The sequence below is a fragment of the Chinchilla lanigera genome, unplaced genomic scaffold (genome assembly GCF_000276665.1).
Source record: "Chinchilla lanigera isolate Chin_1 unplaced genomic scaffold, ChiLan1.0 scaffold00023, whole genome shotgun sequence".
Lineage (NCBI taxonomy): Eukaryota > Metazoa > Chordata > Mammalia > Rodentia > Chinchillidae > Chinchilla > Chinchilla lanigera.
In genome coordinates, this window is record NW_004955424.1 from 19,886,425 (window position 1) to 19,899,388 (window position 12,964).

Consider the following 12,964-nt stretch of genomic DNA (forward strand, 5'->3'; position numbering starts at 1 on the left):
TATACTTCCTAATCTCTCATATTCCTTCCTATTCTCTCATATCCTTTTTAACTTTCTTAATGGTGTTATTTCGACGAAAAGACACTATATATTTAATGTGGACCACAGAGCTTCCTGAAAGGGATCTTTCCACTCATTACTTCCTAACCTCCCACTCAATGAGCATACTCAGCACACTCTCGCTTCTGTCTACTACTCCACTGAAACTGGTACTTTACTTGAGGTCTGAAGACTGCATTCTGCTGTTACCACTGCATACGCAGGACCAGAAAACATTATTGTCCTTCTTGCTGGGGCATTTATTCTCTAAATTGCTCTTGAATATGACCCACCCCAACTAGATTTCAATAAACCTACCTTTGTTCTCTTGCTATTTCACCTAAGTAAGGAAATACACAAGCTCAATCCCAGTAAGTAAGTGTGATTTGAGGGTGGCTGTCTTGAAAAGTGATGAGCATGAAAGAAAATAAATGCAATCCTTTGTGCTGTAAAGTGTCTGAAGACAAAAACATTGAGACTGTAGTATTCAGCGTGCAAACTGGGGAAAAATTGCTAAAGGACAAAAATTCATGTTTTTAACAAACCCTAAATAAATACTGTAACATAAATATTTGCTTTGATTTAGGGCAACTTCTCAGCATAAGTAGAGAGGTGTCAGTTAGTGTCACCAGTGCATAATGCTACTCTGGAAAGCCCACTAATTTCCCATGATCTCTTTACCTGCTTCCCCAGCAACTTTCTAGGTCATAAAGTGCACCAAATGCAGTTAGGATTATCTGAGCTAACAGAAAATAAAGCAGGCAATATGCTAGGTAACCTAAAATTCACAAATATGACCTATACAACAGCTGATTCACTTTACATATCTAAGTTTTTGCCAGGTGTTCTTAGTTTTACTTTACTCTGTACTCTGACCACCCATCAATTAAAGAAAAAAAGATGGCACAGAAGCATATGAAGTGACAGAAGAAAGAGAAAATATAACATTCATATGTGAGCCATACATTAAAAAAAAAAGGATGACATGCAATTATCATAAAGCTTTGCTCAAATAATGCTCATGAGTGTATCTGTGTGGTACATTCAGGTAATGTCACAAGTGAGCCTACCTGTACTGATAACCCCATGGAAACTATGGAAGGAATTCTGTGGCAAACAGATTTCTAGCTGTTTGACCTTTAATGTTGTTTTTGCCTGGTTTAAAGTTTTACTGTTTCCTCACAGGTGGAAAGACTAAAAGCTAAAAGAAAAAAATAGGCACCATTTATGATTTGCAACCTACCAAATGCTTTTGGCTGAATTTTTAAAGCACACATACATAAAATACAAACATTTTGGCAAATTCTAGTAATTTTAACTTTCAAAAAGTACTCACTCTATCTACCAATTGTTTAGGTTTGCTAACATTAAATTTTTTTGGTGTAGTATCTACAATGCAAAAAATTTCTAAAAGGTAATATTGGTTGGGATATATATATATATTTATTTATTTGTAGGGCTCCATACTCCATAACAATTTTTAGTACTATATCAAAATCTTTAATGCACATCTGCAGGGATATATCCTACATAAACATAAGTATGCAAAGATTATTTCCACAAAAATGTTAATTCCAGTACTGCTTGTCTGCCTGCTTGATTTTGGTACCAGTAAACAAACTCATGGCCTCACACTTGCCAAGACAGGTGCTCTGCCACTGAGCTATGTCCCCAAACCAAAAAGTATTTCCTGGTGGCCAAATTTCTTCTCTCTTTTTTTGTACCAGGAATCAAACTCAGGACTTTGCGTTTGCAAGGCAGGCACTTGTGCTGCTGAGCCTCCTCTGCTTAATTTTTTTTTTTTTTTTTTTTTTTTTTGTTTTTGTTTTTTCTCCGGTACCAGGAACCGAACTCGCGACCTTGCGCTTGCCAGGCAGGCACTTTGCCGCTGAGCTAAATCCCCAGCCCCTCCTCTGCTTAATTTTAAAAAAGCAACTAAAAACTTCTGTATCTATCAATACAAAAGTAGGTAAATGAAAAGTTCATCCACTTAAGGAAAAAAAGATAAAAGCTACACTGTATTAGTAACAGGGGAAAATTATAAAATACTTTTAAGAGAAAACATTTCTGAAAGACATTCTGTTTTTTTAAAAAAATTTAAATTAAGTTTACTGGTACAACTTAGATATACATAATGATCACATTTATCAGAGGGAATCTGTACCTGTATATGATATATCTTGATTTGAAAGACATTCTGTTTTGATTCTCTCACTTATCTGATTTCTTCTCCTTCAACAGATCTGCTTCTTCTGCTTACTCTGTAACTGCCAAGTAAGTGTTTTGTATGCCTTAACTTCCCTGTATTATTAATCCTGTGAAATTTCTTCTTTTGTTTTTATACAGTCATAAAGACCAATTTCTATCTACGGGCTGCTTGATTTCCAGATATATCCAAATGCCTTTTAAAAATATCTCTATCTGGATGAGAGATTTCATATTTGCTAGTTCCAAAACTCAAGTCTACCTCTACTCAAAAGCAGTCCTCTTGTTCCTATAAAATATTCTGAATTCTAAGTCCAGAAATCTGAGTATTACCTCTGACCACTTTTCCATCACTAACTCCTTCCCACAAACTAAATGAATCACAAAGTTTTACCTCTGTAACTCTATGTTTTACACCCAACAATTAACACCTTATTTCAGGGCCTCAATATTTTTGGCTAGGGTAACAGCCATCTACTTGAAACTATTTTAGCTAAAATGGCTAAGATACTTCCTCTTTTTGTTCCAGCCAGACAAAACCAACTAATTCTTCCACCTCTTTAAGTTTTCAGACACGCCCTTTCTTTAAAGTAATTGTCTGTAAATGTCCACTGGACCCATTTACTATTTGGAAATGAAGTGTTCTGTGAAGTCTGGGGAAATGAGATAATTTATAATCACAGAGTTACCATGTGATAATAGGTACTATGAAAGGTGTCTGCTTACTGTAGCCAATTTAATCTTAAAAAATCCATTTTGAAATAAAAAATCCATTTTGTAGATTAAGAAACAGGCTCTGAGTGGTTGAATAAATCTGTTCATGGTTCTCAAAGAGGTAAGGATAGAAAGTGGGGACCTCACATCAAAACCAGTGTTATTTTTAGTATGTCAGATTGCCTGCCTGAGTTAATCCTCCTTCTTTACATCCACCCCTGTTACTGTTCTTAACAAAGTGGATTATTTTTGTTTCCATGTTTTTCTCATCTTTTAGGTGCTAAAACAATGGTTCTCAATCTTAGCTTTGTATTAATTTGAAAAAAAAAATACAAGTAGATTCTAACAGTTACAATGTTTAAAGTGTTTCAAAGATGATACTAATGGTTAACTAAAGTTGAAAACCACTGTGTTAAGCTCTGAGTAATACATAAATATTTCTAAACTGCACTCTTGAAAGTACTGATATAGGTAAATCAATGAAACAGTACTTTTTCTTATAAAAACTGCTTCCTTGCACCATATACTATATACTTTTTACAGTTGTGCTGTACATTTATCTGAGAATATCACTGAAAAATTAACATTTTTAAGATTTCTAAAAACAGAGAATTCCCAACATTAAAATTTCAATATTTTTCTTATAAATGAAATTCAGAAGGTAGGCACAAGGACACACATCCTTGCATGAGGGTGGCTGAGGCAGAACGATCACAAGTTCAAGTCTTACTTGGGCAACTCAGTGAAATCCTATCTAAAAATAAAATCTAAAAAAGGGCTGGGGATACAGCTCACTGGCAAAATTGTCCCTGGGATCCATCCCAGTACTACGAACAAAACAAAACAAAACAAAACAAAACAAAACAAAAAAATCTAAACTAAATATACACTTAGAAAATTTACTTAAAGGGCCAAATTTAATTACTACAACAACCCTTGAAACATGAAATAAGTGTTTCACACAATTCCAGATCTAGGAAATTCCATTTCAGAAATATCTGATCACTAATTCTAGTCTCAAAGCTTATGACATAATTTATTCATTTTTAAAGCTTGACTTCTAATTATTTATATAATTTAAAAGTCATAATATTTTTAGAAAAAAAGTTAAACTATGTTATCATAGCTTCAGGTACAGATGACTTTAAGAGATGAATACGTGAACAGTAACAACAAAAACTATTCTCCATTTTTTCCAGAAACTAAAGTCACTGATAATCTGATCAAAATCTGAGCTTTTTATTTAGGTATAAGACTTCCACTGTGCTTCAAGTAAACTTCTGAAACCAAATGAAACAGAAAGCTGTATCTATTTATCCATTTTAATATAGGGGGATGATATGAAATATGAAAAAGGATGAGAAATGGTGACTTGACCACATGTAAGAAGTAGTGAATATTCAATTTTATGCCTAACCTGTGATAAGGGAGAGACCTGAATTTTGGTACCTGAAACTCCTGGCAACTTTTTTCCCCCAGGGAAAAAAGATGCTATCCAACATCATAAAAAGACATTATTCAAAATAGTAAAAAGTATTTAAAAAGTTAAACTATCTCTTAATTACTAAATCTGTTAACAAAATAGAATTTTACATTTATTGTTAAATTTACTACTAGGTATTTTATCTTTTTTTTCTGCTCATATAAATGGGAGTCTTCACTTGCATCCTAACTGGTAAATACTGTTAATAGAAACTAAAGCTCTTTGTGGTTACATAGTAAACTATTACATTATAAACAGGCTGAAATAGATTGACCTTTTCCTTTCCAATTTTTGTGTTTCTGCTTTTTCTTATTAATTGTGCTAGCTATACCAAGTTTCAAAGTAGCAGTAATGGTAGCCATCTAGTATTCAACTCTAGTAAAGATAATGACTTCTGGGTTGAAGTATGCATGTTTTATCACAGAGAACTACCCAGTGATTCTTATTTTAAAATGCTTTGTTAAAACAAAATCAGGTACTGTGAAAAATAACATATTTTTTAAAAAAGGTTTTTTCAGTATTTATGGAGATAATTACGTATATTTTTCCTTAGATCTTAGTTCAGGCTAGCCTTGAACTTACAGCAATCCTCCTGCCTCAGCACAGATTTATCATTATTATTATTATTATTTTTCTTTTGGTATTGGGAATCGAACTCAGGACCTTGCCCTTCCAGACAGGTGCTTGTGCCACTGAGCTATATCTTCAACCTACAAGACAATTAGGAAGCCCAGTTATTTTCTGATGCAGGGAAAAGGTAAATGTTTCTAAATAATCACAGAAGTACTGTATAAGATTACTTGATCATACATATCAAGAAGTAGCTAATTTATTTGATTTTACTCCTTACTTTTACACAAGTAGGCTTCAGAACAAACAGAAAATTTCTCATAAGTATTAAGTGCGCTCAAATTAATAATACAGTCTACCCTCTTTATTTGCATATTCTGCATCAGCAAATTCAAACAACTATGGACTGAAATATTCAGGGGAAAATGTGTCTGTACTGAGTATGTACAGATTTTTCTTGTCATTATTTCCTAAATAACACAGTATAACAACTTACACAGCTTTTATATTGTATTAGGTATTATAAATAATCTAGAAATGATTTAGAGTATGTGTGAGGATGTATATAGGTTGTATGTAAATATATCATTTTATATAAAGAATTTGAGTGTCCATGAATTTTGATCTGTGTGTGTGTTCTGGAACCAATTCATGGATGCTGAGGATGACTACATTTTTCCAGGTGTCATCCAGCCTCTGGTTATTCAACATTCCCTAAACATTTTATCTACCTAAGGTTTATAATCTAGGGCTCCCAGATTTTTCTCTATAGTCCAGCTAATTCTCTACTAGAACTCTCTACTTGAACTCCTCAAAGATCTCAAAGGGAGTTTATCAAGAACAGAGATCAAGATGGGGATGTAGCTCAGTCGTTAGGAGGCCTGCCTGTTTAGCATGCAGGAGATTCTGGCTGCTGCTACTTCCTCCTTAAAAGAAAACAGAGGTCAAGCTCTTCTTCCTCATACCTTTCAGGATTCTCTAAGTCAGTGAATGGTCCTCAACCCACAACCAGAACCTTAGGAGCCATCTTTGACAAAACTCCTCACTTTCCACCATCTCTAAAGAATGTTTTACCTCAGAAGTCAGTTCTGGAGTATCTGTAGGTCTTTCAAGCCTCCTAACTCTACTCTGGTCTAAACTGCCATTATCATCTAAACTAGTCTCCCCAACTAGTATTCAATCATGCTCAACCAACCAATCTTTTTAAAAGTCAAATCTGGTCATGTCAATCCATGGCTGTGGTGAAGACTATGAAAAAAGTCTGAATAAAGCCTATAAGCCACTGCTCTTTCCCCAACAATACTCCCCCATCCTCAGTTGTTTTCAATGCTTTTAGCTGGGCCTTCTCTCAGTTTTTGAAAGGCATACAATGACATTTCCTTGTGCTATAATCTTTGCACTTGAAATCTCATTGCCTAAACATTCCTGCACATTCTTCAATTTTAGTTAAAAGATCAAGTTTCCTAATACCTTCCCTCAAGTCTTTCTACACATATTTCTCTCAGAGCATATGAAATGTAGTGTTGTAGTTTGTAATCAAACACAATTTGAAAAATTAACCACAAATTGTACATACCCTAAAAATATATCACCAGGCTTACATGTAATATGTAAATTAAAAAAGAACTATTAACTACTTTCTAGAAATTAATCTTATACTGTGCAGTATTTATTCTCCACAGATAATAATAAATCAGTGTCAGTTCCAAAGCAGCACTAACTGAAACACAATAAAGCTGTACAATAAAGCCAACTTTAAATTTTCTCTTAGCCACATTAAAAAAGAAACAGGTGAAATTTAATATTTCTTACTTAATCTAAAGTACTCAAAATATTATCTTAATCTGTGGCTAATGTAAGATATTATTATTTCACATCAGTTTTAGAAAAGTGCTATGTATTTTATACTTTTATTTGGATTAGCTTCATTTCAGGTGCTGCATGTGGCTAGTAGTTACTGTACTGGAAAACTCTATTCTAGAACACTGTACTTGTTACAGTTAAGGTGCTTGCAACTTAAAAAGAGCATTAAGAAGGATGGTGCTAAGCAAGCAGGTTTAACTGAGTATCAAGAAAGATACAGCTTAGGTTTCAATCTTTCAAAAAAATTTAAATTATGCAAACCTTCCACATTGCTGTAAAATCTAAATCTAAAACAAAAATTTAGGTAAATAACTGTAAAACTGCATATTTACTGATCATCAAGGTGATTAAAGGGACAATGGCACTCAACCACTGCTTCTAAAAGTGATTTTATTACTACCTCTGAGAAAGCAGAGATCACTTAGAAACTGCTTTCACGACTTATCCTATGGAAACTTTTTAATACAAACTTGTTCACCAAGATGCTGTTATAATAAAAACTAGAAAAACCCAATCAGTAAGAAATAGCAGAAACTACTTGAAACTCACTTGATGGCATTCTACACAGTCATTAAAAACTAAGTTTTAAAGTTTACACAGTAATACTGGAGAAAGCTCGCAATTTAATAGTAAGAGATAAATCTATGCCATAGACTCATACATGTGAGTACAGTACATGCATATGCATGACACACATACATATATACGTAGAAGGGGAAAAACTGAAGGAAAATCAGAAGTTAAACATTTTCTGATGACCAGTGCTACTTCCTTTCTATTACTCCTTTTAAAACAAATTCATTGACTGCTTCTTGGTGCCAGCCAGACATTAAGACAGATGTGTCCCTGCCAACACAGGGTATACCACTTTCCCACAATTTTCAAAATTTTATAGTAAGTATATTATCCTTTCATAATCATAATAATCAGAAAAATGCAATATGGAGGTAATACAGATCTGGGCAAATCAGCTGCACAGTGTTGAGTGAACTAGGGAAGAATTGAATATGGCCTTGAGTATTTTAGATGACCAAACAAAGCAAAACAATTTATACAACAGTATACAGAAGATTTCATTTTGATTATATAATTATATTAAAATGTGTAGAAAAATATGTACTATTATATAAACTATTAACAGTATTGGAGCTGTGTTTACCAATGCCATTTTTTTCACTTGTTTATTTTCTACTATTCTCCTTTATGTTACTGTAATAAAACTATTTTAAAAAATTTATATGTACAATTGACTGAGCATCTACTACATACAAAACTGCTAAAACTTAATAAAAGGAATCACAACCTTAATGCAACTTACTTTTAAGTAGTGGGAATAATACATGACAACAGTAAAAGTAATGCAAGACAATATAAACATCATACAAAATAAAATGTGGCTACTAGGAGGCTAAGAAAAAGATCCCACTTGACTGGGAGAGGAGGCATGGAGAGAAGGGAAATTCCTCAATTTGTTTTGCAGTGACAGAGATCAAACCCAGGGCCTCATTCCTGCTAGGCAAGGGGTCTACCACTTAGCTGCTAACCCTTAGACCTGGGGAATGAATTTGAAATAGGAAGGATTTCATTAATAGAGGAAGTGGCAGGACCTAAAGATTAAGCCAGGGGCCACTGACAGGGCACACAGTAAAAGTTTTGATAAGAATGTATAATATATGAAAAGAATGGGCAGTAAGCTGAACAGACTGTAAGTGCCTTTGATTTTTAGAAGTGAGTGCCTCAGTAAGCTTTTTGAGTTCAGCAATGGGGAGGATTATCGGAGGTTCCTACCACTTTCTCCTCACGTCTACTGTCACCACTTTGGCTCAAAACTCAATAATCTCTAACCTGTGTCACTGTAACCACCTCTAACTGAATCTTTCTGTTTTACTCTTGCACTCTTATGGTCTATACACAGCAGTCAGCTGGATACTTTTATTTGGGGCAAGGGGTGCTGGGGATTGAACTCAGGGTCTTTAGCACCAATAGATCCTTTTAAGACACAGATCAGCTCTTACTCAAAAACTCTGCAACGGCTATCCAATTCACACAGTGAAAACTCGGTCACTAGAATTTCTGTAAGAGTCTCCAACACTGTGCTCTCTTCTTTCCCTGTGACTGATTTCCGACCACTAGTCTACTTGCTCACTCTATTCTAGCCACCCGGGACTTCCCCGCCATAGTTTTTATATTTCAGGCGTACATCTGCTGACCACTCTTCCCCTTATTCTCTTCACTTCCTTCAGATCTTAAGCCTTCTGTGACCTCATCCTATATAAAACAGCAAGCCCCTTCAACCCCCATGCAATCCCTTTATCCTGGCTCAAAGTAAAAAAGAAAAAAAAAAGAAGAAAAGCATGCCCTTATCTCTCTAAACTGAGGTTTTCTTTACAATACTTAACATCTTCTGGCATCTTACTACTAGCATATTTGTCCTACACACAAACAAGTCTGCAAAACACATACACATAAAATCAAAGCTTTATGAGGCAGACTTTTACTCTTTGTTCATTTCAGTATCCCCAGTATTCCAGAACAGGGCCTGACATATGGCAGGTGCTCAGTAAAAATTTTTATAAGAATGAAAGAGACCATAGTGTTAGTAGATAATTAAGTGAAATGGTTTATGACATACTGTAAGTATTTATACACTGTATTTATAACATACAGTGAATTTATTCTAATTTACTACATAATTTTCCTATGGGAACTATTCACTAATACAGCGCTCATAAATTAAGCTTTGAGCATACAGTCTTTAATTTATTAGCAATTTATTTCTAAAAGTCTTGCCTTTAAGTTAATTATTTGTAATAGGAGTAGTAGAGACTGACCAAGATAGGAGGGGGTCTTAAATCTGTTTTCTCCCTTTTTTCATTTCTCTCAAAATAAAAAGCAATGATTCCTCATCTTCCTTCTTCCATCCACTGAACAGTTACTGATCTTTCCCCTTTCCCAGAGAATAGGTCTAATCTACACACTTTTGAGCCCTAATCCTAGGGTAAGACCACAAATAGAAACTATAAGTAAAACATAGGACAGCAATTAAAGACCCCTGGAAAATGAAGTTAACACAACAGAATCCTAGAAGCTAACAGTTTCTTAATTGAAATGTTCTTAAATGAAAAGCTCCTATATTTTAAGAGGTCAACATAAAACAATACTAACTTCTTTGCTCCCCTTTTAAATATACAATTTTGAAAGACAGACTGAAAGTTTATATATTTTAATGTTAAATACCTAAACTGTAGATTTCAGTATGAAGGATTTCAAGCATACAACAAATATTAGGGGAAAGAAAATAAGGGATAAAGTAGCCACCTCAACTGGGTTAAATCTTTTTTTCTTTTGTCTTTTTGAGACAGGGTCCTGCCGTGCAGGCTGGCCTTGACCTCACTTTGTAACCCTGGCTGGCCTTGAATTTGCAATGATCCTCCTGCCTCAGCCTCCCAAGTGCTGGGATTATAGGTGTGCACCGCCATGCCTGGCTGTGTTACATCTTAATCTGTTACCAAATCTGCTTTAGCTCTATTTAAAGATCATAAAGATAAGTTTTTAAATTGTATGGGCCCTTTCTAAAGCCTTTATCCCTCTCCAGTTCTCTAGAGATAACTTGTATTCTGACTTGATGTTTACCATTCTCATACACATTTTCATACTTTTGCTACATATTCCATGAATCACAGTAAACATATGGTATAGTTCTACATGTTTTAAAACTATATAAATGGTATGATTACATCCTAGCTCTGTCATTTATCAGCTGTCTGACTTTAGGTAAATTGCCATCTTTATGCCTCAGTTTCTTATCTGAAAAATGGAAATAATACTACTCACTACCTTATATGGTTGCTGAGAGATATAAATGAATCAATACTGTTAAGAAAGCATTTTTAAAAAATTTTTTTATTATTTTAAAAATAAAAGGTGAAAAATACTAACAGACAGACAACATTTTACAAAATAGCAAAGGATCAGTACAGACAGTACAGATCTGTTTTCATGAGAAACCACTTTGAAGATATCAATATGTAATACAACAAGCATTGTTAATTCCCTACCACTCTGTTTGTAACTAAGAAAGCATTTTTAAAAGTATCTTGCTGGCTTGGGTGTTGGTCAGCGGTAGAGCACTTGCTCAGCACGTAAGGAGGTCCTAGGTTAACGCCTCAGAACCATGAAGGAATAAACAAGTATTCTGCTTACAAAAAGCAGTGTACATAAGTATTTGTAATTATTATACAAAGGTCAAAAGGACCTTGACTGTGTCTATATACTGACTGAGAAAAATTAACTTACCAAAGTGACATATGAAAATTCATATACTGCTGGATATTTTCAAAGTTAGATTTAAATGAAAAACATAATGTTCAGGTTGGAAAGGCTCACTAGGCTACACAATGAACTGAAAGTACTAACAATAGAGAGAAAAAACCCTGTATTTTTTAATTTACTAAATGTACGTAACATTGAACTAGAATTTTAAAAACTGATTTAAATTTATGATTTAAAAATAACCAAATACTTTGCCACCTCCTTTTATGAGATTTGGGCAGAGGGTTGGGAGAGAAGGGAAATTCCTCAATGAGATGCTATTCAGACTTTTTTGACTAACGCAGGAGGCATTTTGGCTTTCACACAAAGTAAAATAGTATTTAGCACTCAAATTTCACTACTTTTCTCATCTAATTTGTTTTACTAACTGTAAGCAGAACAAATTAAAATTTAAAATGATGCTTTATAATAGGATTCACCTAGTTTGTATGATTTTCATAAAGAGAACAGAATTCTGCAAAATTTATCAATGTTGATCTTGGACATTCTATCTGTTTTGACATAGGATTTTTATTATAGTCTCTAGGTCAAAAGATCAGAAAACATCAAAACTCAAATACCCTATATACTAAGTCCCAGTGGATTTCTTTCAAAAGCTTTTTATTAACTTAAAAATATATCTGTGCATTGAAAACTAAACGATATGTATCTAATACGATACACACAGAGGAACAACTAGATCTAACAAGCAGCTAGCAAATACCATTTACTGGACTAGAAGGTTTTAATGCAGGATCTACCTTTTAATCTGTGAAATATCTCTATGGAGAAAATTTAGAAAACTACCAGATACCTTGTTTAACAAAACATATCTCTGGAAAGTGTTAAAAATGACTACTACAAAAGCCAACATTTAAACTGCTAAAGCGTATAAATCTATGTAAAGTGTGCTAAATATATCAATACAAAAGAGTTGAAAAATTTATCTTTCCTAGTTTAGCATACATTTCTATGTCTAGGAGGCTAGCTGAAAGAAGTAATTAAAGATAACGAGGATAAACTGTGCCGCAGTGCCCCCCAAAACCTGGTATATGAGAAAGTTTTCCGGGAAGAGATTTATGCCTTAGGAAAAGTTTACAAGGAAAGTTCTACCTTACTCTTCCAAAAGTGAGAACTTTGAGACAGAACCATTGCTTCTGGTTCACACCTCCCCCATCCCAGTAAAATATATACGTATAAGTCAGTCGATCCCGGTATATGATTCGGTGGGAAACCAAGCTTTAACGAACAAAACAACAGGAAAAAGGCCTAAATACTCTTTCTACCTTCTACTGGAAAAAGAACCTCCCCATTACCGCTCCCCCTCCGTTCGGCGCCCCAAGCAAGACGCAGCACCTGCCGAGCCCGGCGCTCAAATAATGGTCTAACTTTTTAAACGCAGTATGGGAAGAAGACGCAGATAATTTCTTGAGGAGTCCCAGAGGGTGGAAGAAAACGTCCTCCCAGCAAGGGAGGCACGAGCTTTGGGGCCGTCTCCTCCGCTCGGGGGAGGATCTGAGACCCGCCTGCCCCGGGGACCCTCGCTAGCTGCCCGCTCCGGCGGCCGCCAGCCTCGGGCCTCGGCGGAACAGGCAGTGTTTACACCTGTCACGAGGCAGCGGGAGGGGAAGGCGGACGCCCGAGCTAAGCCCCAAACTTCTCGACAGCTCCAGGGAGGGAGCGGCCGGCGCGGCGCCGTGCGCAGGTGGACGCGGACGGAAGGGCGAGCCCGCGGCGGCCGGGAGCGACCGGCTTCACACTCCGCGGCCGGCTCCCGGG

The 12,964-nt window shown here is 35.4% G+C and overlaps 1 protein-coding gene across 2 annotated transcripts in view; it reads right to left on the bottom strand.

Moving 5' to 3' along the window:
* Positions 1-12,964, bottom strand: part of Aftph (aftiphilin) — a 63,968-nt gene that overhangs the window by 50,514 nt on the left and 490 nt on the right. The gene's annotated exons all lie outside the window — the stretch shown is intronic.